The following is a 26656-nucleotide window of genomic DNA, read 5'->3' as shown; positions in this document are numbered from 1 at the left end:
AGAGCCAATTTCTAACACCAAATATATGAAAATATGTACTGTAGGGAAGAGTAGGGCTTCAGAAACTGAAAAATGTGGAACAGGCTGAAGAATACAGGAGTTAAGCACAGAAGGAAACTGAAGGGAGTGTCCAAAAACAATAAACCTGCATACGGATGAGGGAAACCAACTGCGATTTGGGCCAGCAGCAAAGGAACCGAACATGATTCGCAGTTGGCAGGATTAATTTTTAGTGTTTAGTACACAAACTTAATAATGTTGCAAAAATGTTGTTAAATATAACTATAGTCTGTCAAATATATTGTGATAACAAGAATATTGTGGGACGGCTATCACAGGTAAGAATATTGTATATAAAAGTGTTCAATATTTTTTAATACAGTTGCATATGATAATGTTTTATTTTGTTAAATCTTGAAACGTTTGTGTTATAGATTAGTATTATTGTAATGCAAATATGTGTAATTATTTTTAGTATAGTTTTTTTTATTTTGCTTTGGTAATATAGAATATTTTAGTTCATTTGAATGCATTTATTTATTGGCAAGTGGTTTGACTTCCATGGGAGCAGAGTATGACGTTTTGTATTACATATTTTATAATGGTTTATAAATAGTTTATTTATATTACCATTTTTGAATATTAATTATAATTATTTTAGCTGATTATTCTATATGTAATGTCATTGATGTGTGGATGAAATTCCAAAAAGACCCATCTGTCTTTTTTTGGCCATATGGCTAGACTTCATTCCTTCGCACACAATTGCCTGATAAGTAGTGATGCTTCCTGGAAGTGTAATGTTCTATAATTATATAGCTCTTGCCCTAGTGATGCGAGCTCTGGTGCAGCATCAGAAAGTATATTGTCCTGTCGGCAGAAGACGTAATGAGTGTGCTTCACACTTTTCTGGCCGGAGCTCTAGTCTAGTGGAAGCCTAATTTCAGGAGGTGGGCTGCTGGCAAAGCTAGGTTACATGCCCCCCGGGCAGAGCCAAAAATAGTCAACGTCTGCTGCAAAAATAATCAAACCTTCCAGAAAGGATCGATGTAACCTTTGTGCTAAAAATCAAAGTTCAACAATTAATTATATTTTCACTAGTTAGTAAAATACATCAAAGATGGAATTTCTGGTTGGTTGCTAAGACAAGTTACTCAGTTGCAGTTTTAACGATAAGAATTGCTGTTGACATAAACGATTTTGACAATGGCAAAGCTGTGTTAGTCTATACAGGACATAGCAATTAAAATTTTTGTTACATTAAAACAAGTTAACATTCTTTGCTTGTCTTATTATGCAAGGGGGGCTGCATTGTGGTCTTCAAGGCATGCTTTATTGTTGACTTAGCAAATGTTAGATTCGGCTTGAACGTGTTGAAGGGTTTTAGTCTGACACGCTCAGCCTTAGCCAGCATTTTATTGGGCGCCATGTTATACGGTTCCCACTAAAAGGTAAAACTGCAAATTAGGTGGTCGAGCTTCAGGACGAGGGGACTAAGTCCAACTATGCATCAGTAACCACTGACCCAGTTTCTAGCTAGCTCACAGTGCTTCACCTGAACGCCCAACCTTCTCAGGGTATCAAATGATTACAGCACTGGTACGTGACCTTCTGACTCCTAAAGAAGTTGTGAAAACAGATCTTACCACTTTCATTGTTTCACTCATGCATACACAGGGAAAACACAAAAAGATACAAATAAAGATTTTCAAACATTTACTGAAACTGTCGTATTCTTGTATAGAGAGAATGAGCTGTGAGGATGAGGCAGATGAAAAAAGTATTGTAACCAGCGCTACTAACTTGATGAAAAGAATAAATAGTCCAACCATGGTGATCTTAGATCTACATATATTCCTTCCTGCCCAGTTCTATCTACAATCTGGGAGCATAGCAGGTGTACCTTCTGCCTGTGCCAGATTTAATAGGATAACTTGAGACTCCCATACCTGGAAAGCTGGGCCAAGGTCCCGGTCTAGAGTGGAGTTGGCAATCCTTCCCTGCCAGATGGAAGATCAGTGTCGGCAGAGCTGCATGCCAAACACAGCATTCGTTCCAGAATAGTAGTGGCCAGAGTGCTCATTTGATCCCCCCTGGGGCAATGCACAGTTTATATATCCAAAACAACCCTGTGGTAAAGGCACAGCTCTGATGCAATGGAATGCCTAGATGTTAGAAGCTGTCTCCGAACGGGCAAAGCAAGCGCTAGGATATCTTGTTGTCTGTTCCTAGCCTTGCACAGAGTGTACATATTATATGTTGAGAAAGGCTTACTAAAAACAATCAGCGTGTACAATGTATCTTGGAATCATATTGTGAAAGCATGAAGTGTGGAAAATGTCATTGCTAAAAGCAATGTCAGCTAAAACATCTAAAATATATAGAATATAAAACAAAGCTAAAATGGAGAACCAACGTGGGACCAATAAGGCCTCACAACAATGCTAATGCTTGCCTACAGATATAGAGAGCTGCTAGGTAGACCTATTCTCTATGTCATAAAGTCCCCGTTATGTTGATGAAAGTTCACAGTGTCGCCCTCATAGGACATTTGCATTTTATGCAGCTCTGAGTACTACAACCTGGCCTAAAAGTCAAATAGGAGGATAGTTGTTTGCTAAGAAGTTATTATGTTTAGAGCAGCACAATATCCACTGGAAGTGTGTAGCACCCTCACAGTTCCCAAAGTTAGAAACGTTCGGAAATCAAGTAAAAAAAACAACAACTCAGGGAGACCACGTGGAAAAAGACAGATTCATGCAATGCTGCAAGGCTCCGACTGGCAGTGACAGCTCCTTGAAAGCAAGCCCATCAGGGTCTTAAAAAATGTTCAATTTAAACTGCTGGTCCCTGGTAAAAAAATTATTATTGGATCATAACCCGGATGCTATGTTTCTCACGGAAACTTGGTTAAACAAGGCCTCTGGCCCGGATATAGTAGCAGCTTTACCACCCAGTTTTTGTATATTACATCTTGATCGGAAGGGTAAGATAGGGGGTGGGATAGCTGTCATAGCTAGACATATGTTCTCCTGTAAAATAGAGAAGCTTGACATCTCTGACTGTGAAGCTCTATTAGATACTATGACGCTGACTGAGAAATTCACTATGTGAGGTGCTTTAATTTATCGGTCTCCAAGTACGACTAGTAATTGGAACTCTGAATTAATAGAGGAACTGACCTCCGCTATTCTTAAATGCGCCAATTTTATGGTGATGGGCGATCTAAATTTACACCTCAAGGACAAAACAGATAGCTGCCAGGCCTCATGTGCACCGGCGTGAAACAGCAGCTTTCACTGCCTACATCCCTGGCCTGATTTCAGGCCAGGGCTATAGGCAGCGAAGGCTGCCGTTTCAGTCCTTGTTTGTGCACCAGTGTGCACAAACAAGGGAAAAAAAGAGACAAGGACTTACCTTGGTTCTCCAGTAGGTCCTCTCTCCTCGTCGTCCTCCAACCGCAGTGGCCTGGCTTACTGCCTCCCTCTGCCCTCTGCTCCCGGGCTGATGGCAGAGGAAGGCCTGGCCCCGGATCCGTTACCAGTGTGCACTGCAGCCCAATTTTGGGTAACACTGTCTGCACTTGCGCTGTGTAGCTCATAACTTGGCTGCAGTGCGCACTGGGTCAGCTCTGCTCCACTGGCGGGGCTAGCGGAGTTTTTAGACAAACTCCACACTCCAAGCGGAGTGTGGAGTTCCAAAAACTCCATTAGCTTTGCCTGTTGAGCGGAGCTCCCTGCCCACCGCTAATCTACAGTTAACATGACATACAGAACAGAATAAGCTATGGAATTGTTTAACACTGGATTTTAGATCTATACTTAGTTGATAAAATTCAGGAAAGCCTTAAAAACGTGGCTTTTCTTGCAGTAACATCTGAGCCTAAAGCCTTCCATATCTAAGCCAATAAGCAACAAAGGACTCCTTTATGGAGTGAAAAGGTGCGCGATACGAAGACCAATAAATGATAACTGTTAAAAGGAAGAGTAGGGGGTGTCCCAATGGAACCTGATCATAATACCATTCTGAAACATTTTCTTTAAAGACTTTGCACAGAACTTTGAATTTTGTTATGTGGTCCCAAATACCAGTTGGACTAGTAAGGGCTAGTAAGGGCTATTAGATCGGGCTGGTAGATTAGACTCATTGGAAAGGATTAGTTTGGGAAAGTAGAACTGGTCTGCAAGGTGGAGACATAGCAAGTCTGAGCTGCTTATCTTAAAACAACTAGGTAATTGAAACTCAGTATGGGCATCTAGTTTAGCTAATGTGGAATGTAACAGTGAATTACCATAAAAACAGATGGGCAGAATTAGCCTGGCAGGGTTTGGCCATATGTGTATGTTTAATCATTTTTAAAGCAGTATTATGCTAATTAATAAGCTATAGTGAGGCCCTGATTTCATATTGGAAATTCCCCCGTTTTTTAGGATGGTGGTATATTCCAGTGAAGTCCTTACTTAATATCTGTGGCTCTTGTCACTAAAGACTCCTTTACCTGAAATAATCATTTTTTTGTATCTAAAGCAAGTTGAAGTTTACAGCTGTGAAATTTGATCATCTTGAATAAAATTGACCAGCTCCAGTGAGCTCAACAACAGCACAATTCCAATAGGTCAGCTCGCACAACAATATGCAGAGTTGCATAGATTCTGTTTAATCTGATGTTCTAAGATTAGCCTTTACCCTACTAATAGTATTTTTTTACAATAAACATTAAAAACAAAATGCATCTTTTCTATTTCAGTGTTAATGCCTTATTTAATTTTACTTATTTTTCCAGGGGCCTATTGTAAAAAGTTATCATGGACTGTTTTTTTTTAATTTCTCATTTTAAGAATGAAATATTTTGATATTCCTAATATCAGTGTATGACCAGCAGAGTATCTTAAATATCTATGGTGCTCTGATGAACTAACATCATTGGAGAGTCTCCTGTTTATATTCTTGATTAAGCGGTCTTGGAATGACGCAATATTCTCATTAATATTGAAGACAGGCACAAATCCCCTACAGTGTCAATTTTACAGCCCAATATTGCTACTCAATTGCGAATATAAATTATTTACTAGTATTTTAGCAGGGCATTTAAACAAAGTTGTGGGCCATCTGGTACACCAAGATCAGAGGGGGTTCTTGCCCGGTAGGAATATGAGAGATCTTAATCACACTTTAATTGGTTCCATTGATCTGGCCACAACCCTTGATATACCACTAGCAATTGTGACAGTGGATGCCGCCAAGGTGTTTGACCATGTGAATTGGCAATATCTCATGACGGTATTAGCCCACTTTGGAATAGGCACATTTTTAATTAATGTGTTGGCAAGGATTTGTAGTGCACCAACTGAAAACATTTTGGTAAACGGTAGCCTATCTTCTGAAGTGGAGATAGAAAGAGGGACTTAGCAAGGCTGCCTCCTCTCACTGGTTCTTTTTGATCTTTACATTGACCCAAAACTTTTGCAGAGAGTCTGAGGTTAAATGAGCAGATAAAGTATTTCGTGGTAGGTGATTTTTCCAGGAAAATCACCTTATAAGCAGACGATTTTATGGTATGTACCGCCCATGTTATTTCTGCCATCACAAACCTTATGAGGGAAGCAATGGTCTTCTCAAAGCTTGCTGGCTACGAGGTAAATGAAGAAAAAACAGAGATAATGATATGGAATCAAAATAGTGAGGATCCTAGAAGGGTTTCAGAGATGAGGTATTTAGGTATAAAAATAAAACAGGATTTAGGAAAATTAGCAGATATAAATTTGAAGAAGGTGGCCAGTGCGGTTGGGGTTTTGCTAAAAAAAATGGGGTAATCTACCACTTACTATATATGGGTGAATTAATTTAGTGAAGATGTCTATCTTGCCAAAAATAACTTTTCTATTCAATAGTGTCCCCCTAATTTTCTATCAAATGGCTATCTTAAAATTTCAAGGGAAGATAACATCATTTATCTGGGCTTGTAAAGGTATTCTGAAAAAAAGAGGGTTGGTGTCGGAGGATTGGCCCTTCCTGATTTGCAGCTTTATTGTTGGGCTTACCAGCTAAAGAACAATAGGGTGTTGTTAATGACCCCAGATGAGTCGTTATTGGGGGTTATGTGTAGAGCAATGATTGTAGGTTTACGCATGGAAGGTTTCTCCTATACATTTGGGGTGCCGAAATTCTTCAAGAAAGTTAGGTTGATGTACTTATGGGCAGCAGCCATCACTTGGTATAAGATTGGATCTCTCTTAGGTATTGGCTATTATAGTAAGTTATCTCCCATCAGGGATTCACCAGTGCAGGTTGTGGTGCTGGCAGTCATAGGGGGAGGCTCCAGCCCATCCCCTGCAGCCTCGGGCGGCAGCCCACTGGGGCTGCTGCTGCTGGCAGTGGTGCTGGTGGTGGTGCTGGTGAAGGTGCTGGTAGCGGTGCTGGCAGTGGTGGGGGGAGGCTCCAGCCCATCTCCTGCAGCTTCGGAGGGCTGCCCACTGGGACTGTGCTGCTGGCAGTGGTGCTGATGGAGGTGCTGGTGGCGGTGCAGGTGGTGGTGTTGGCAGTGGTGGGGGGAGGCTCCAGCCCTTCCCCTGCAGCCTCGGACGGCTGCACCACCATGGTTGGTGGTGGGGGCTCCGACTGAGTCCCTGCCCCACGCCCCTTGTCTCTACTGTCTGCTGTTGCAGGCCCCTTGCCCCTCCTTCCTGCAGGTGGGGCTGCCTCCTTGCCGTTCCTTCCTGCAGCTGCGGCTGCCTCCTTGCCCTTCCGTCCTGCAGCTTGGGCTGCTGCCTTGCCCTTCCTCGTTGCACTTGGGGCTGGCAACCTGCCTGTCTGCTTGGCTGGTGGCCGGGATCCTTTCCCACCTGGAGTAGTTGGGAACACTACTGTGCACGTGGGCTGGGTGGCTGAGGTGCTTGCCTGGGTTTTGACTGCCCTGGCCTGACATGAGGTGCGAGGGGAGTAGGGAAGAGGTCAATGGTGGAGAGTAAAAGCTTCTTAGGGACATTGGGGTGGGAAGAGGGAGATGGTTTGGAAGTGGAGGAAGAGGGAGTGGTGGTAGGAGGTGTCTGTCTGCTGTGTATGGGTGCAGGTGCATGGGCTGGATGCTGTTGTGAGGTGGATGGCTGTTGGGTGTCTGAGTGCTTGAGTTTGTGTACTTTGGGAGGAGGGGGCACAAACTCAGTGGGAGAGGACAAAGGGGATGCATGGAAGTGGGGGTGGTGACTGCCAGTGAGGGGCGTGTGCTGTTCGTGTGCTGGTGATTGGGGTAGTGGATGAGGATGTAGTGCATGCAGGTGTGAGTGGAGACGAACCTAGGAGGGAGGTAGACGACGAGGAGGGGGCCACAGTGGAGGCAGTGAATGTTGTTATGTCTGATTCTGGATGGTGTTTGTGTGAGTGCCTGTGGAATGAAGTGTGGTGCTTGTGTTTGCCATGTCCACTCTTGTGTGTTGTCCTGGGTGCATGCTTCTCTGACTGTGTGGTTGGGATAGGTTGGGGTTGAGGGGAATGGGATGGGTAGGAGGAAGTTGGAGGGGGGAGGCTGGAAACAGGGACAATGTCTGCCATCAGAGAGGAGGCCAGAGCCTGGATTGATCTATGTTGGGCCACCAAGCCAGTGTGAATGCCCTCCAGGAATGCATTTGTCTGTTGCATTTGGGCTGCCAGTCCCTGGATGGCATTCACAATGGTTGACAGCCCAACAGAGATGGATCGCTGGAGGTCAATAGCCTCCTCACTCAGGGCAGCAGGGCTAACTGGGGCAGGGCCTGAGGTTCCTGGGACAAAGGAGATGGCCACCATCGTGGGTGAGCGGGCATGGGAAACTGGCTGAGGGGCTGCTGGGAGGGCGGTGCTGGTACAGGTGGCTCTACCTGTAGCTGGGGTGGGCACAGAAGTATCCGCCACCACCAGGGAGCTCCCATCGAAGGAGGTATCTGTGTCTGAACTGTCCCCTCCTGTCTCAGCCGTGGTGCTGTCACCGTCGGTGGATTAGGACTCCTGGGTCCTGTGGGATGCAGCTCCCTCCGTCGCCTGTGCCTCTGCTCCTCCACTAGATGATGCTAATGCACATAAGGACAGGGTGACAAAAAAAAAGGGGGGGAGACACAAAGGATGCACTTGGTCAATGGCGCCAACAACACCACCGTTGGCGTACACGACACACTCACACACAGGGAACAGCCCTACGCACTAGGCATTGCACTACCAGTCACAATGCTAGTCACCAGGCCATGGGTAGGGACACCTAACGCCAATTGTAGCATACCTGAGTCCCACAGACACCTGCCCCGTAGTGGATGCCTACTAACTTGGTTGGAGTACTTTCACATCAGAACCCTGCCCAACATGGGACCAACCCTGCAATACCAGGCCTGGTCTAGGGACACTGGATCCCACCTCACGAGGCGCAAGTTATATATTGGGTCACTGTACTCACCCCCTTGTGGCTGCTGTGATGCCCCCAATCGCCCATCCTGCTCAGGATAGGCCACCGCCAGTATGCGGGCCATCAGGGGCTTCAGGGTTTGACGGCCACCCCATCCTTGTTGGGAGGCCATCCTCAGCTGGGCCTCCACGGTCTTCTGTGCCCAGCATCTCGGGTCCTCCCACCGTTTCCGACAGTGGGTGCTCCACCTGCCATAGACCCCCAGGGTCCGCACGTCCTTGGCGCGCCATATACCCTTCTTTAGATGGGCGCTGACCTGCAGAGAAATGGACACAGGGAAAGGTATTAGTCCGACCGTTACACTCATGGCCTACCATGCCCCTTCCCATCCCCATTACCACAGACATGCCCCACCATACATGCTGCACGCTGACCAGGGCCCATCCACCACCCACCCCCTACATGAGGCCTTCACACACAGCACTCAATGCATTCACACACCATGCATCATACTCACAATGTACTCACCTGTTGGTCGCTCCAACTCCACTGATGTGAAGGCAGGGGTCCTTGCCCCAGTCACACGAGCCATGGTCAGTTCCAGACACAGGTCACAGCAGCACATGAAGTGTAGGTCCTCTCCTGTTGAAGGTCAGGTAGCAAGTGAGTGAACAGATAGAAAATGGAGGTGACGTCCGCGGCGGTGCATACAGTCACCGCCGGCGTACATTACCATTGCCCACTGTTAACCAATGAGGAGTTGCACTGCGGTTTTCAACTGCCTCCCGCAACGGCGCACAACATCAGCGGAATTACCTCATTTCCACCTGTCCCTCCATACAGGACAGGTGGACGCCATTGCGGGGGGGAGGGGCTAGCCATGGGTCCTAACTGCGTCACAGTACACAAATGCACCATTTGGACATCTCCAACTAAATACTGTTACAATCACAACATGCATTGAACTGAAGTGGTTGGAATTAAGAGATAATGACGAGCTGCTCACTATTTTACCCCATAGTTTGCAACTGCTGCAGATTGATAGGAGATGGAGACATCTCCCCTTGTACAGACCCCTGGTGGACTTGGCAACAATTGAGGACAGGCACATTATCCTCATCTATAGACTTGACAGGGCCACAATCACAGAGCTGTGTACCCAATTGGAGCCTGAACTAATCTCTGCTATCTGCCACCTCATCAGGTTCCCCCCACTTGTGCATGTGCTATCAGTGCTACATTTCCTGGCAACTGGCTCCTTCAAAGTGACAGTGGGCTTGGCAGCAGGAATTTCTCAGCCAATGTTCTCAATAGTGCTGATCAGAGTGTTGTCTGCCCTGATTAAACACATGTGCAGCTACATCGTTTTCCCCAGGTGGAGGATTTGGCCACAGTGAAAGCTGATTTCTATGCAATAGGACATATCCCCAACATAATTGGGGCTATTGATGGAACACATATTGCATTTGTCCCCCTGCGGCGAAAGAAACAGAAATCAAAAGAGCTTTCACTCCATGAATGTGCAGATGGTGTGCCTTGCTGACCAGTACATCTCCCAAGTCAATGCAAAGTATCCTGGGTCTGTGCATGATGCCTTTATCCTGAGGAATAGCAGCATCCCAAATGTGATGGCTCACCTTCAAAGGCACAGAGTGTGGCTAATAAGTGAGCCGTGGTTCCCACCCAGTATATGTTGGTGTATGGGTATTGTGTGGGCCCTAAGGGTTAGTGAGTGGCTAACAGTTGTCCCTCAATATTTGCAGGTGACTCAAGTTACCGCAACCTCTCATGGCTACTGACCCCTGTGAGAAATCACAGGACAAGGGCAGAGGAACGTTACAATGAGGCACATGGGCAAAAAAGAAGAATTATAGAGAGGACCTTTGGCCTCCTGAAGGCCAGGTTTCGTTGCCTCCATCTAACAGGTGGATCCCTTTGCTACTCACCCAAGAAGGTCTGCCAGATCATCATGGCATGCTGTATGTTGCACAACCTTGCCTTGCGTCGGCAGGTCCCTTTTCTGCAGGAGAAGGAGGCTGGAGATGGCCGTGTGGTAGCAGTGGACCCTGTGGACAGTGAAGATGAGGAGGCAGAGGATGAGGATGAGAATAACAGAAGTGCAATTATTCGTCAATACTTCCAATGACACACTGGTAAGACAGTGTAAATTCACATTTAATTGACAGTTTTGTGTTTGACATTGTTACTGGCAGGCTGTTTTTCCCACTTCTATGGCCACTCACTGTACCCTTTGGCATCTCTATTTGCAGATATTTGTGCCCCACTATTGCTACTGGTGTGTTGACTGCATCTAACTACAGGTCTTTCCTATGTTTACACCACTGTACAGTTGAATTGCAGTGTTTAAACCTTGATAAACAAATACATGCTTAAATCATTTGACATACTCCATACTTGTATTTTTTCAAAGGGTGTTTATTTAAGTGCTAAGAAGTAGAAGGGGTAGTGGAATGGGCTGGGTTGATGATGGAGGAAAGTTTAGGATAGAGTCCAGTCTATTTGTATCACAGGTGCATTGTCCAAGGGGGCAAAAGAAGGGGAGCAATGACAGTTCAAGGTGGACAGGGTGACAGAGTGGGACACAAGGGTGACAATCAGAAGAGTCTTATTTCCAGGCGGGGGTCTTGGCAATAGTCTCTGGCTTCTGCCTGGATTGCAGGGGATGTTTGTGGGGTGGTTCTCCTTCTGCAGGTCGAGGGGTGCTGGTGGCCTGTTGGTCCTGTGGCGGGGCCTCCTGTCCACTAGCGGCAACAGAGGTGGAGGGCTGTTCATGGGATTGGCTAGTGTCAGGGGCCTGGTGGTGTGCCACTGCCTCCTTCATTGTGTTGGCCATGTCTACCAGCACCCCTGCAATGGAGACCAGGGTGGTGTTGATGTCCTTCATGTCCTCCCTGATCCCCAGGTACTGTCCCTCCTGCAGCCGCATATTCTCCTGCAACTTGTCCAGTATCTGGTGCAGCGTATCTTGAGAATGTTGGTATGCTCCCAGGATCGTGGTGAGTCGTGGGTCATAATGTGATGGGAGTTATTCTGTTGGCGTAACAGTGTGGGTTTCAATACTGCCAGTTCATCACTGACCTCTCGGCTGGCAGACTTGTGTGTGTGGCTGTATAGTGATGGATTGGTATGTGTGTGTCATAATATGGTTGGCGGTTATCTGCCGTGGCAGCGTTATGTTGGTGGCAGTCAGCATGGCGGTAAGTGGGATTTACCACCAATGTCAAAATGAAGGCCTTTATCTTTATTGTTGTATGTATCCGTGCCTATAGCAATTGGGTATGTCTTTTCATTATTTGAACTTTTCTATCAATTATGTATCTGCATACTGAGGGCATTTAATCACAGTGCACTGTTCATGTTAATGAAGTGCTATTAAAGCACATCAATTCATTTTCAGGTAAATTTGTGGCTTAGTGTGTGTTTTACAGTTAGGCCCTCTCTGGGTAGATTACATCACATGTTCAATCTTTGTATGTTTGGATCCAAAGCTGAATACATATACATATATTTTCACAATGGGCGCCACATCGGTTGCGTAGAGAATAGAGCTTTAGCTCAGAAGCAATGTCAAGTCCTGTTTATCTGGTTCATCTACATTATGTTACCAGGTCCACTGTCCCCTACCTGAGGCGCCTTACCCATAACATTTTCAGAAGGGTTGTGTGAAATAACTCCTTTGGTAAAGGTGAAGTACTGCACATTGCCTCAAAAATATTTTTATGTGAGTATTCTTCCGCAAAAACAATTGTTAGTGTGATTTTTCACTCACAATTTTCATTAAACTTCTCCTGCTTTGTGAAGTTGATCAAATTGGTGACATTGTGGTACAATCCACCTATGCCAGCTTTGCACATCACTGATACCCAGGATAAAGCACCCCTGCCATATATTATTAGGATTTTGCAAGTCGCTGAGAAGTTCTGCGACAATCTAGATGAACGAGGCCAAGTCTGAGTTCCTTTATAAAATCATGGAACTGCGCGTCATAACATACGGTTGGAGTACTTTATTTTTTAAAAGATAGTCACACGATAACCCTTCCCACAAACCACTTGGTGTGGTGCTCTTTTAAATATAAAGAGATAGTATGTTTGTAAAAATAAAGACTAAAATTAGACCCTAGCAGAAAATTAAACACACAAAAAGTGGTTACATATTTGCTACTCAAACAAATTAGATTCAGTCTAATAGAAGTCAGATTTAAAGAAAATGCTGCAGCGTAGTGTGTGTAGAAACACGCATGGAGCCCTAAACACGAACAGGGCAAGATCACTACCCTTAGTCCTCAAGGAATGATGGGAAAATAAATTAGAGGTGACTATACAAGAATCTACGTGGCAGGGATGTTTGGGATCTGTTAGAATTGAGGTATTTGGTTGGCAGTCATGTAACCCCCTGTCCAAGCAAGGACCGTCACTCTAGTCAGAGTATGTCACACACAGTCCAAATTATCCTGTGCCCACCCTCTGGTAGCTTGACACTGAGCAGTCAGGCTTAACTTAGAAGGCAATGTGTAAAGTATTTGTGCAATAAATCATACAATACCACAATATAACACCACAAAAATACACCACACAGTGTTTAGAAAAATATATAATATTAATCTGGAGAAACGCAGGTCAAAACGATTAAAGATGAAATAAGCAAATGTAGGGATATCACTGAAAGTGATATCAAGTGTCTTAGAGTTGAAATATTACTATAAAAGCAATAAAAAGTGTCTTAAATTCTCCTAGAAACAACAAGTGTCTCTTGCAGGGCAAAGTACCTGGTTTGCGTTGAAAAATCCTCGCAAGGGACCGCAAAGGAGGAGGTGCATGGGAAACAGTGAGTGTGCGTCGGTTTCGCCCCTTCGCCTCTTCTCCACGCGGGGAAGATGTTGCGTCGATTTCCGGCGCGCTGACTTGGATCCTCTTCGTGTTGCAGGGTTTTCAAACGCCCCGGTGACGATGAGTGGAATCCTGGGCTTGCGGAGTGAAGTCACAGGGGCTACGCGATATTGGTAGGCGATGTGTGGAATTTTCTTCTGCATGGCAGGTGCTGCATCGATTCCTCTTAGGAAGTCGGGTGGCATCGTTCTGAGTCGGCTTGCGTTGATCCAGTAGGGCCGTGCATCAAAGTTCTGGTCACGTCGCTGAGCAAACTGTGCGTTGTTCTTGGCAGGCGGTGCGTCGAATTTTCACTGCACGGGGATGTCAGCTGCAGGAGAGAAGTCTTTTTGGTCCTGAGACTTCAGGGAACAGGAGACAAGCTCTATCCAAGCCCTTGGAGAGCACTTCTGCAGCACAGCAAAAGAGCAGCAAGACAGCAGGGCAACAGCAAGGCAGCAATCCTCTTCAGAAAGCAGTCAGGTGAGTCCTTTGGACAGCCAGGCAGTTCTTCTTGTCAGGGTGTAGGTTCTGGTTCAGGTATCTTCTCCAGGAAGTGTCTGAGGTGGTAGGGCAGAGGCCCTGTTTTTATACCCAAATGTGCCTTTGGAGTGGGGGAGACTTCAAAGAGTGGCTTTGAAGTGCACCAGGTCCCCTTTCAGTTCAATCCTGTCTGCCAGGGTCCCAGTAGGGGGTGTGGCAGTCCTTTGTGTGAAAGGGCCTCTTCCACGGCCGAAGCTGACCGTGTCTCCACACAAGTTGACCCCCGACCACCTGACCCCCTTCACCCCCCCCCCACCTAGCAGTCTCCCTGACCATACGCCCTTACGTTATTCCTCCTGAGGGATAATAGGCCCTCAAGCATCTGACCCATCCGGATTAAAACCTACTTGCACTAAATTTATCAACCACCCCCCTGGGTCCATCTTTCAGCCCCCTCTATGATCCCATGCTGGCCCCCATTTTGAACCTAAAGCGAGCACTGACACTAAAGTAGGACCAACATTAAATCACCAACGGGCAATCAACACAAAAGTAGGACCACCAATCCTAAACTAGTAGCAACACCAAGGTAGGACTAACAGAACCAGGAGCACCCCCCCAACCCCCTCAATCACTAAAAACTAACAGGGTACTATCCTACCCCAATTAACACCTTCATACTGACCCTATAATCAACACTATAGCAAGACCAATCTCTGACCAAAAAAAAACAACAAAAGAATTATCCTTTCGGAGCCACTTACATCCTAGTCGGGCATCCACTAACCTGGTCCCTCACGTTACTTTCTCCTCTCCCCCCCACCTCTTAATTCCGCCTCCATAGCTCCCAGATAGGCACTACAAACACATCCAACCTCCAACCTGCCCTACCAATAACCCCCACCCCCAACTATTAAAGCCTAAGATGTTGATCCCCGCAGAACCCGCTAACTCACCCATCTCCACCTTTCTAAAACCCCTTCGGTCCCAACTCTTTCTCCATATCCCCCCCAACAACCTCTCCCCCACTGCGCTTAAAAACTTTAAGCACAAACTGATCAGGCAACATCCTGAGTTCCTAATTGCAGACACCTACTTCAATGCCCATAAATGTCCTAAAAGGACAGATCTTATCTTCTTCACTAAACGCCCAGCTAGAGGGAACACTTTTCTTACCAGCTACCTCCTCACCTCCAAATCCACCAATATCCCCTATGGCTGCAAACTCACAATCTCCAGCTCGCCCACATTCCAGTGGAACGCCATTATCTCCATCTTCAGAAATGGGAACCATCATGTTACAAGCCAATGACACTAACCTCCAAGCTTTCAAATCCATATTCCCCACACTAAAATCAGCCATCTCACAACCTCTATCTCCCCCAACACACGAGCCCCCCCTAAGATTCCCAACCTCATAGAATTACACTCTACCCCCACTTCCAACCCCCCTCCAACACAACCTCCAGAACCCCCACCCCTCCAAAGGACAATCTCTAAAACCTGAACGGCTCACTCCTCGTCACAAACCCCTCTCCTCTGACCCAGCCCCCAACTCCCTATACCCAACAACCATCAATCCCAACATACTGAAAGGCTCACAAGCCTACACCACCACAATCCACTTGCACAAAACCACCCCTCTCCCTGAACCTATCCAAGATTCCCCCAGAACAGCTCCCTCTCCCAATCCCCCTCTCCTGCCTCCCACAAACAGACAAGACTCAACTAATCGTAGAGACACCCATGTTCCGCCCACATCCTATGTAACATCTAACACAGCCCCCAATACCAATCCCAACTACTCTACTGCTGTCTCCTCCCACATACCACCCAAAGATTTAGAGAACCATCAAGCCCGATCACATCAGACCCCACACAGTAGGAAGCACATCACCCGGACCCCCCCTCAAATTTCACTCTCACATCTAAAATTAATGAAAGGCTCACCAACCTAGAATTCCAACTAGAGACCATCATACAGGGCATCAACATGATAGCAAGAAGCCTTAACCCGCTTCTGCACCCCCGATCCAGACCCACACTCTACTCCCTGATATAACCACCCCCCAGAGTCTTAACTGGCCCTCTAGGCCCTACTACCTCAACGCCCATAGGCCAAAAAGAACAATCGCTCCACTGTCACACATTGAAGCAACAAAACTCACCCAATCTTACAACTTGCCCTTGCCCATAGCTAACCCCCCATCCAATATCCAGGTCATCACAGGTCTAGGCCGAAATCTCACACCCTCAACCTCACCCAGGCCTCCAGCCCACCTGTCAACATCCCCCTGATCCCTTCCACTCTAGACCCCAAGGTCTATCAGCAAACAAACTGTATGCTCATTAACTGCAGATCGGCAGTTAAACATGCTGTGGATCTTGCGGATGCCTTCCTTAATCACAACATTGACGTTGCCTTCATCACAGAGACTTGGCTGACCGAACACTCTCAACCGATCATGGATACCCTCGTTCCGCCAGGTTTCTCAATTACCAACAAAGATAGAAAAGACCGCCATCATTCACAAAAATAATATAAAAATAGAGATAAAAGACACATCCAGCTACAACTCATGTGAACATCTCAACGCCTCCATCAGGATGAATGACAATTCCAATGTAACCTTCCACCTACTCCACCACCCCGAGGCAAAACCCTACCTTTTGGGGATCACCTAGCTAACCTAATAATGCACTGCTCCCTCTCATGCCCCAATTTCATCATCCTGGGTGACCTCAACCTCCAATGGAATGACAATAATAATGCTCTAACCCAATCCTTAAATGACCTTCTACATAGCAAAGAGCTTGCCCAACATTGCAAGGGCCGAACCCACATCAAAGGAACTACACTAGATGCGATTATAGCTCAAAAAGAGTCACTCACAATCGACGATATTCTTCCTGTCAACTGGTCAGACCATCACATTATTCTATTCCATCTTAATGAAACTCCCCAACACACTAACCACTCACAAAAGGCATTCAAATGAAAAAGAAACGTTGACCAAATCCCATTAACAACTCTCGAAGAAAAAATCAGCTCCGTACTACCGCCCTCATTGGCCAACCTCTCAACTACTGAGTTAAACACCCAGTACAACACAACTATTACTAGCATACTTGACCAATTAGCACCCATGAAACTAAAAAGAGTGAGAAACACACTGTCCAGAGCCTGGTTTAACAATGATCTTAATTCAGAAAGTAGAAAACTGAGAGCAGTCGAAAGACTCTGGAGATCCTTCCACAACCCACCTTGAACAACTCAGAAGGGAACGGAGAAACTACAAAAAACACATAACCAATGAAAAAAACACCTTCTTCCGCAATGCTCTAGACAGAACCAAAAATCGCCCAAAGGAGCTCTTCAACATCATCAAACAACAAACTACCAAACCCCCACCTATCCCCCACCTGCAACCAAAGACAGTTGTGATAATTTTGCGAACTTCTTCAATGATAAAACCACCAAGATTGAGCTTTTCCTTGAACCAGATACTCCACCAAACACAGAGGCCCTCATTACAACCCTGGCGGTAGAGTCCGCTGTCTGCCGTGCTGACGGCCGCCAACATACCGTGTCTGCGGCGGAAATCTGCTACGGGTATTATGACCCACACTTAGAAATTCTCCACAATACAGACACCCACACAAGTCCGCTACACCAAAGGTCAGTGATAAATTGGCGGTACCAAAACCCACACCGTCACGCCAACAGGAATACGCCCACACTATCATGACCCACGAATCAACGCAGCGGTCATTCAACCGTGGTAAACCATTGGCGGTACACACTGCTACGCTCAAAATACACACACATTTACAAAACACAACCACATTGGACAATCCAAAATACACACATCTGACACTCATACACACACCACACACTCACACCACTATAAAACACCCACCCACATTACCCACAACCCCTTACAATGCCATTTTGGAAGAAGCACAGACAGAGAAAAGCAAAGACAACAACAGCATCCAGAGGCACACAACACCATCACTCATACACCATCCATGCACAAAACACCACACACCCCAACACATCACCCCACACATCACATCAACCATCACCTCACACATCACTCACACCACATCATGGCACCTCAAAGACACCGCAGGTCTTCTGAGGAGGAAATCATCTGGTTAGAGCCACAGCTATTCGTATCACAGGTGCAGCAGACATCCATTGCAAGGAAGATGGAGCTATGGTGGAGAATTGTCGACAGGGTCAACGCAGTTGGACAGCATCCAAGAACACGGGATAGCATCAGGAAGAGGTGGAATGCCCTATGGGGGAAGGTGCGTTCCATGGTTTCAAGACACCAGATAGCAGTACAGAGGACTGGCTGTGGACCCTCACATCCTCCCCCACAACTAACAACATGGGAGGAGAAAGTCTTGGCAATCATACATTCTGAGGGCCTCGCAGGAGTAGCAGGAGAACTGGAATCTGGTAAGTCATATCTCTACTATTACATCCCCCCACCCTACCTGCATGCCATCACAAACCCCAACCCCTACCATCACACCCATCACCCCAACACCTCACATATACCCCACTATCACAACCCACACATGCCAATACCAAGCCCTGCATGCAACACCAAAGCATGGACCCCCAACACAGACCTGCATGGACACCCATCACCACAGCATGCACACTAGTGACAATCACTTAGCCAACCAAATCACAATTCACTCAAGGCCAAGCTGACAGGGAAATCACAACCATACAGGGAAACACACCCATGCACAAGATGGCACACACAGATACAATAACAATGCATTTTCACCCCAACAGGACCACTACACAACATCACCGGACAGGAGGTGCCAGCCATATCCAGTCCCCCCACAGAAGAGGCCCACAGTCATGACAGCAGCTCTGCACGCCTGGATCAAGATGACCAGCTCAGACCATCAGGGACCTCTGGACAGTCGGTTCCCCTGCCACAGTCCCAAATTACCACTGAATCTCTCCCCTCAGGAAACACCACCACAGCACCAACCCAGCGGGCCCATGCCACTGTCCCCAGGACACGTCAATCAGCAGTGTGTCTACCACTCAGTGCTTAATTTGTAAATAAAGAGATGCCGGTGCTCAAAGCCCTTCTCTTAAACACGAGGCTGCTGTAGTTAAATCTACCAACACTGAATACTGAGGCAGTGTAATCCTGAAGCCATCTCGGGCCTCTTCAATCCATTTACGGCCACCCCTGCCCTTTCAGCTCATCCTGCAACTTTCTACTTTCTCCCTTTATGATGCTTTTTAGTTTTTCCTTCTTTCGTCTTTCCCATATGTGTCCTTTGCTCGCAGCAAATGCTTGATGCAGAAGAATAAGCCCCGGCCCTCACAAATAAGTGCCAGTGCTCATCACCGGAAACAACAAGCACAAATTAAGCACTGCTACCACTACAGGGACCCCAGGTAACCCCACTAACACAGGACGATCAGGGACCTGGGGTCAGTGGCAGTGGGCACACAGTTCAGGGGACAGGGGTACAGGATAACAGGGAAGCTGGGAGGACTGCTGTGCGACAGGGGGAGGACATGCCCAGGAAACCCACTCTCCACGAGGCACTCTCAAACATCATGGGAGCATACCACCATTCTCAGGAGACCATGGGCACAGTACTGGCCAAGTTTCAGGAGACCCAGCAGCTGCAGGAAGAACAGTACCTGGGGATGAGGGAGGGCTTGAAGTCCATTAACACTAACCTGGTCACCATTGCAGGGGTGTTGGCAGACATGGCCAACACCATGAGGGAGACAGTGGCATACCACCGGGCCCCTGACACCAGCCCGAATGATGAACAGCCTTCCACATCCGCCAGCGCTAGTGGACAGGAGCTCCCGCCACAGGACCAACAGGCCCCCAGCACCTCACCCCCTGCAGAAGGAGAACCACCTCGCAAACGGTCCCTGCGATCCAGGCAGAAGCCAGAGAACATTGCCAAGACCCCAGCCAGGAAATAGGACTCTCCTGATTGTCACCCTTCTGTCCCACTCTGTCACCCTGTCCACTTTGAACTGCCATTGCTCCACTTCCCATGCCCCCTTGGACAATGCACCTGTGATACAAATACACTGGACTCTATGCTGGACATTCCTCCTCCATCACCCCAGCCCACTGCACATCCCCCTCTACTTATTAGCACTGAAATAAACACCCTTGAATCACAAAACAATATGGAGTCAGTCTGTACTTTCACAAATGTATTTGAAGTGAGCTGGGAACCAAATGTTCAGTCGCCTGGTGAATAAAAAAAAACTTCAATGTTTATTGAAGATAAATAAACAATCCGGAGAATATCACCCCAGCGCGCAGCAGTCGGCCCCTGATGTCGCAGCAGGAAACCAACGTCCGGCCGTTGCCTCATCCGAATCATACCTCAAGTAACCATACATGCTGTGTTTTACATTTTTTTCCCCAATGAATACAGATAATAGGACATTCCAAATAAAAGCCATCATAAACCAGTCTCACTTAAAGATAAATTAAACATACTGTGCTTTACATTTTTCAATGCCTAAAGATAATTGAACATTTACATAAAACCCAACATAAACAAATCCCACTCACCGATACCTTATAGGTAACCTGTGCACTCTATCACTTTTCCTGACAGGCACAAGATCCATTCATGAATCCACATCCTTTGAACTGGAAGTCTTAACTCCACCGGATTTTTGTACACTCAAGCATTCCTTCGCTTTCGAAGAGTGATCACTCTTGTCTTGAGGTGGAAACAAAACACCCTTTGATTCAACCTTTACAACTTTCCCCATATTCCACCAGTTACGTCCATCAACACGCACAGCATTACCACAAACTTTGTCAACCTTCAATGGTTCCGAAAACTTAGAGTCACCTTTCTTGACAAATACACGCAATTTAACCCGCACCCAATCACCAACAGTGAACTGCACAACCTTCACACACCTTTTCTTATCATAATACGTTTTTTGTCTCTGTTGAGCTTTTTCCATACTTGAACGAACCTTTGAGTAGATGTGTTCCTTACACGTAGAATGCTTGAAAAATTTGGACAACCAAGCTGGCCTAAATAAAGTGGCCGGCTTTCTCCCTCTAAGTGCCTCAAACGGAGATACCCGGTGCTAGTGTGAGGTGTTGTTCTGCAAAACAAGAGCATACTCTTTACAGCGGCATCAACCACACACCCATTAGCTAACGCCCACTGAATACATTCACCAATCACTCTATTAAAGCGTTCAACCAAACCATTTGTTTGCGGTTGATAGAGAGAACTTCTCAAATGTTTGATGGCACACTCATTCAGAAAACTCTCAACTTCACCGGATACAAATTGAACCCCGTTGTCCGACACAAGTTCCTTGGGAAACCGTTTGTATGAGGCTGGCCGATCCATGACACCAGACGGCTTGGTTTTAGTTTTAAGTAAGCTGCCTTTATTGGTCTTTTGACAGTATAAATAAAGTGGTTGTTGGATAGTTTTTGAGGGTTGGATGGTTTAAGTGTCTTTTCCTTCTGGCTGCTACATCTCGTCTTCTTCTTTTCTTTTCTTCCAGGGCCTCGCGGGAAGCGTGTGGAAACAGAAAAGAATAGATACGGTAAGTGTGGGGTTTTCTCTTTCCCTTCCTCTTCTCTTTTCTCTCTGTCTTTCTCTCCACTCTCTTTTCTCACTCCCTGGTTTTCCCTATCTTTCTTTTCTGTTACTCTCCTGGCTGTCTTCTCTTTGATGTTCTTTAGTCTTCTTTCCTGTCTTCCCTTCTGCCCTGATGTTAGCGGAATTTCTCTTCTTGGCCCTTCTCTTACTCCCTCGTATTTCCTCTCATCTCTCCTTTTTTTTTTTTCTTTTCTCTGCAATATTGTAGGTGTATTGGTCTCTCTACTGTCCTTTCTTTCTCTTAGGCCTGTTCTCTTCCCCTTTTCTTGTCTTCTTGTCTTCTCCTGTATTCCTTATCCGATTCCTATACTTATTTCCTTCTTATTTGCTTATTCCTCTTCCCACCCCCTTGTCCCCGTGCTCATAGTGCAGTGCCCGTGTTTTCTTTCACCCGTCTCCTTCCCCCTCCCACCTCCCGCTCCTTTCTCCCTGTCCCGCACTCCCGTACCTGGATTGGCCACGCTTCTCCTGAAGCGTGGCGGCTCACTCGTGTGCACCCCGGGGCCAGCGGTCCTTGTCTCTGCAATGGGCCTCCGCCGTTCTGGATCCCAACGTCGGTCCGCTCTTCCGAAGAGCGGTTTCGGTATCTTCCGGGGCAGCGTCCTCCGTAGTCGTCCGTTCCTCTTCTCCTGTCGGCTCCTTCAAACGCCAGCTCCAAATCCCGTTGTTCTCTCCATGAAAGGGAGGAAGCCTCTTTTTGACTACCTTCAGGTCCCGCGGTGGCGGCAAGGAACCAATAGGAAGGCCGTCTTCCCGGGACGCTTCCGTGGCGTTAGGGGCAGCGACAGCACAAGCAAGATCAGAGTGTGGGTCGAACTGGTTCGACCCATCACAAACACTCCCCCTAGAGATGTTACGACTCGGTCGTCCCATTTCCAGGGGGCGCTGTAAGGGGACTGTCAGAAGCCTGGGAATCACCTTGAACACCTATCTAGAGTCCCTTGCTGATTCCTGTTTGTTTCTCTTTTCTCCATGGTACACTTGTGTAGGACTACATTTGCTTCTTGGGACTGCAAATCCCATAATGCACAGCTTGGCAGTCAGGAAAACCCAGATTCTGTTTCCTATTGTCTTCTATGGGAGAAGTCCAGTTGCTCCTTTTCACTGGATCCTCTCCTCCAGGACTTCCAAGTGTCCGAAACTACACACACCTGTGACCTCTCCTGTGCAGCCCAGCTTGGAACTGCTTATAAGCAGCCATTTCCTCAAGCTCCCTGTTGTGCATCGGACTTCGATTCCTTTGTGTTACAGACCCTTTGTCAGATGGTGTTCCAGTTTTGTTCCTGTTCCTGTTCTGTTCCAGCTTGATCCTGTTTCCTGTTTCTCTGCCCTGCTCCTGATTGTTCCAGCCAGAGTCTGCTCCCTACTTCTTAGCCTTGTACCTGTTTGTTTCTTCCAGAGCCTGCTCCCTGTTTCTCTGCCCTGCTCCTGCCTTGTTTCAGTCTGAACCTGCTCTCTGTTTCCCAGTCCTGTTTACTGCTCTTTTCCTACTCCCTGTATTCCAGTCCTGTCCTTGCCTGTTCCAGCCAGAGCCTGTTCTCAGTTTCCCAGTCCTGTCTCTGTTTGTCCCAGCCAGAAGTTTGCTCCCTGTTTTCAAGTCCTAGTCCCGCCTTTGCTTCAGCCTGAGCCTGTTCCTAGTTCTTGCCTCTGCCTCTTTGTTTGTTCTCTTCTGTTTCTGTTTCTTCTTGGTTCTTTGTGTCTGGTAAGTGTTCTATCAGTCTTCACAAGTGTATACGTGTCCTCCTATGTACTGGGGTTGGCTCCTGGTTTCCAGGAGGCAATTCCAGCCCCCATCCTTGTCCAGTGTTATACGTTGTATTTCGTGCTTAACAGTGACAGTGTGCTATTGCTGTTTTCTCAGGAATCGCCACTGTGTTTCCAGCTGGACCCACAAGAGCGTGTCCTGTGTATGTGAGTACTATCCTTGTTTGTGCTCTAGGGTCCAGAGACAGAATCACTTCTGCTGCCTCCTATCTATGAGGCTGGCAGGGTGACTATCTGTAAGAGCAAACTGCACAGAGGCATTGAGATTCCCTGTCACTGTGGGAGGTTCTGCGCCTTACTCTGTGTACAACCCCAGCGTGTTTGTCCACTGGTAATCCGTTTCCTGTTTGTTCACACAAGGGTTGCTCTGCTTTTACTTTCCTGTTTCCTATGCCTGTCCATAGCTGTCCTTTCTGTGTATGCCTTTAGCTGCTCTTCTACCCCAGCACACTACCTCTCTAGGATATTCGTGACCTCAAGGGGTGTCCCAGCCAGAGTCCTGATCAGACCCGCCTGAAACCGTGACAGAATGCACGACCCAAACATTTCAAGCTCCCCTGGCAGTAAAGGCACACACAAACCTAAAGGGCTTTCCTATCATGTTAAGACACCCCTTTCTAAACCTAGACATTCTCTGAAGACCTCTAAAAAAGGCCTTAGTTTAAAGGATAGACTTGTTAAAGAAAATCAAAGATTGCAAATGCAGTACTACATTGCGTGGCTTGCTGATCCATCAATGTTCAACTATTATAACATCTGTGATTATGACCCCCAATCCCTGTCTGTAGAAGAATTACAAAGTAATAATGAGTTTTTGGAGGTTCTATTACCTCAAACAGGGGAGAATGTTCCTAACAGTGAAAGTACTTTTGCTATCTCTGCACAAGACACTCACACTCAAGAAAAACTGGTTAATTCCTTGCCTCATGCTAGCGCATCCCAAATTCACTTCCAGGACTCTGTCAAAACAAAGAACCCTGACACTGTTCAAGAAGCCACACTAGGGATTCCCTTGTTTTCTGTTGAGTGCTTCAGCCCATCTAGGCCAGTTTCTCAGAATTCAAAGTGCAGTGCTGACTCTTATAAAGACCTATCAATCCCTCAGAGCTTCCAAGTCAGCAGGCTAGACCCTGTATCTAAGGGATCAGTAAAAACTGTGGGATTCCTTAGTTCAACTCAAATGGCTTGTGCTCCTCCCAAATTGGATGACAGTACATCAGTCTCCATTCCTAAGTGTTGTGCTGACTCGTGTAAGGATCTACCAGTCCCTCAGTGCTTTCAAGTCAGCAGGATAGAACCTGTATCAAAGGGATCAGTAAAGACTGTGGGATTCCTTAGTTCAATTCAAACGGCTTGTGCTCTTCCCAAACTGGATGATAATATACCAGTCTCAATCCCTAAAAGCTCTGCTAAACCCTTTTCTATTCTGAGTGGGTTTGATAACAATATGGACATACACACACTAAAAGAGCAGTTTTGGCAGATTAAAAGGCAGATATTGGACTTCTATGATGATTATGTTGTAACATACACAAGAAATCGAGCACGTGGGCTCTTTTCATCCATGCATATTTCACTGTTGCCAGAACCAGACATTCTGTTTATCTGTAAGGTAGAAGAAGTAACAGAGCAGCTGATGGAAACTACTGCAAGACAATTTGAAAACTTGAAAAAAGAAAATGATCACCAGCTTTGGCTCAAAGAACAGTATGCTACTTCATGTGCCTCTCCAAAGACTGCTATAGAGCATATTGTCCCTTCTATTATTGACAGTCAAAAGACAGCTCCAGTTATAAATATATCAGCCCCTTTTTCAGACTCTCTCTCAGCTTGTGGTTCTCCAGAGAATATCCAGGTACAGTTGACTGAATCTCTGACATCTCTGAGAGATTTGACACCTCTTGATTCAAAGGATGGATCAGAGTCTTCAGAAGGAAGTGTCTCAGCCCCTCTATCAGAACAAATAAAGCCAAAGGAAGAAGAGAGTTCTGAAGCAGACTCCAATAGCTGCACCTTAAGAAACCAAGATATGACTTTACTGGAGGTTAATGGCAAGTTGTGCAACAGTGTTGAAGAATCTGAATCTAGCGATGACAGTGGTTCCTGCCTTGCCGTGCACAAACCTGCAGATAGTGCTGTTCAAATGGCGCACACACCAGAATTTTCAGATTGTGGGGATACTCCTGCTCTTTCAAACAATATCATAGAATTTTCAGACAATGAAGAGACAGTTCCTGTTTCAAGTGAACTAATGGAATTTTCTAACCATGAAGAAATACCCGCAATTACTAAGAATGTAATGGACTCCTCAGAAAGTTTAAAAATATCTTCTGTGTCAAAGCAAACCGTGGAGAATTTAGACAAGGAAGAAAGCCAGCAATCTGAAACTAAACAGCCTGTCATAAGAAATGAGAGCCTTCTCCTAGAACTGGACACAGTTGCAGCCTCAACCACTGATCCTGATCTGCTGATCCCTGCCAATGTGTATTCTGTTTCCAGCTCCACGATTAGTGAAGAACAGATCTCTGAGCTACCGGTATCTGATATTTATGTAAAATCAGCCACACCAATGTCACCTGCTGTGTCCCTGAAACTAAAGACTCCTGAAAACCAGCAATCTGAAACTGAAGCTCAAGTACTGAAAGATGTATTATTTCCCACTAAAACTAAAGACTTGAATTTTAATCTTGTATTCGAAGATCTGATGATAAGTACTGTTCTTAGTGTTTTATTGCAAGAAACCATCATCAATTCAAAGGATAGAGCTAAAAAATTAGGTAACAGTGTAAAGGTGATTTCTGAAGAGACTCCAGTTCTATTTCTTTCCAAAGAACAACCTTTCAATGTTAACAGAGTTGAAGATCAACTACCTGTAGAAACGCCTTGCAAAGAAACCATTTCTGATACCACGAACACACCACAGAGCACTTGCAATGAAGAAATCACAGTCTTGTCTGAAGATCACCCTAACGAATTAGCTTGTGGAACTTCTACATTTTCAGATGTTAATCCAGTTTCTAAAGACTTGAGAACTCTTGTTGCTCCTGAATTTGATACTCCGAAGTCATCCAAGACGAAAGAAAATTCTGACTTTTTCATGTTTACTTTGAGAACACCAGTTACCCATGTTTCCCAAGTCTCTATGCTTTGCAAGCCTCAGACCACAATCAATGTAAATACTGCTGCAGAAACAGAAAAATCCTGCTTGTCAGAAGGTGTTACAGACCTTACAGTTACTAATACACCAATCAGCTCCTCCAAAGAGGAAAGTATTGAACAGGAAACTAATGTCATAAAGAATACCGCCCGTAATGCCATTCCAGATCTCCTTGCTCCTGAATCTACTTCACCAGAAACCAACTCCATGCACTCCTCCCATATCAGTCGAACAATAGAGAGGAAAGACACCGGAGCCCATATGGGTATTAATACATGCTTTGCTCATTGGAAGTTTCACCTATGGCAGGACTGTAAACTTATCAAC

The sequence above is a fragment of the Pleurodeles waltl genome, chromosome 3_2 (genome assembly GCF_031143425.1).
Source record: "Pleurodeles waltl isolate 20211129_DDA chromosome 3_2, aPleWal1.hap1.20221129, whole genome shotgun sequence".
NCBI classification, from domain to species: Eukaryota; Metazoa; Chordata; class Amphibia; order Caudata; family Salamandridae; genus Pleurodeles; species Pleurodeles waltl.
Note: the sequence above shows the minus strand (reverse complement) of the source record.